Source organism: Orycteropus afer, unplaced genomic scaffold (genome assembly GCF_000298275.1).
Source record: "Orycteropus afer afer isolate SDZICR_OR568_19922 unplaced genomic scaffold, OryAfe1.0 scaffold00103, whole genome shotgun sequence".
Lineage (NCBI taxonomy): Eukaryota > Metazoa > Chordata > Mammalia > Tubulidentata > Orycteropodidae > Orycteropus > Orycteropus afer.
In genome coordinates this window covers 1-1,329 of record NW_006921690.1, presented here as the reverse complement: position 1 = coordinate 1,329, position 1,329 = coordinate 1, and positions in this window count along the sequence as shown.

Below are 1,329 nucleotides of genomic sequence, written 5' to 3'. Positions count from 1 at the left end.
GCTGCTAACCAAAAGTTTGGAGATGTGAGTCTACACAGAGGCACCTCAGAAGAATGGCTTGATGATCTAATTAGAAAAAAAACAAGGTTCCAGGAATTGACACAATACCCACTGAGATGTTTCAATGAATGGATGCTGTGCTGGAGGCACCCACTCAGCTATGCCAAGAAATTTGGGAGACAGCTACCTGGAAGCTACTGGAAGACTGGAAGAGATCCATATTTGTACCCATTCCAAGGAAAGGTGATCTAACAGAATGTTGAAATTATCATTAATATCACACACAAGTAAAATCTTGCTTAAGATAATTAAAAAACAGTGCAGCAGTATATTGACAGGGAAATTCCAGAAATACAAGCTGAATTCAGAAGGGAATATGAAATGAGAGATATCAAATGCATCTTGGCTGAAAGTAAAGAATATCACTAAAGTGTTTATCTGTGTTTTATTGAGTATGCAAAGGCATTCAACTGTGTGGATCATAACAAGTTATAGATAATATTGTGAAGAATGGGATTTCCAGAACACTTTATTGTACTCATAGGGAAACTGTACGTAGACCAAGAGGTGGCTCTTCAAACAGAACAAGGGGATACTGCATAATTTAAAATCAAGCAGGGTTTATGTCAAGGTTGTATCCTTTCACCATACTTAATCAATCTGTATGCTGAGTAAATAATCAGAGATATTGCAGTATAGGAAGAAAAATGTGGTATGAGGATTGGAGGAAGACTCATTTTAGCAACCTGAGATATGTAGATGACATAACCTTGTTTGCTGAAAGTGAAGATGACTTGAAGCACTTACTGATAAAAATCAAAGACTACAGTCTTCAGAATGGATTACACCTTGACATATAGAAACACATAGAAAACAAAAAAGCTCACCAATGGACCAATGAGGAACATAATGATAAATGCCAAAAAGATTAATGTTGTCAGGGATCTCATTTTACTTGGATCCCCAATCAACATCCCTGGAAGTAGCAGGCAAAAAGTCAGATGTTTTATTGCACTGGGCAAATCTGCTGCAAAATACCTCTTTAAAGTGTTAAGCAGAGTAAATGCCACTTTGAAGACTAAGATGTTGTGGTGTACTAAATTACCTGGTATAGATTTTCTAGCCATAAGTCTTTGTAAACTCCATGGTGGAATTTGCTGTGAGCAACTAAGTGCTCCTGATTATAAATGTTATCCACCTGGGGTATTTCTGTTGGGAGTGGCACAAAGCAATGTTCTGGGAAGTTTGTTTTGCTCTCTCTCAGGTGTTTGGAATTCTGATGTTATGATTGGCTAGTTTGGGCATTCTGTGAGGCTCAAAAGGAGGCCT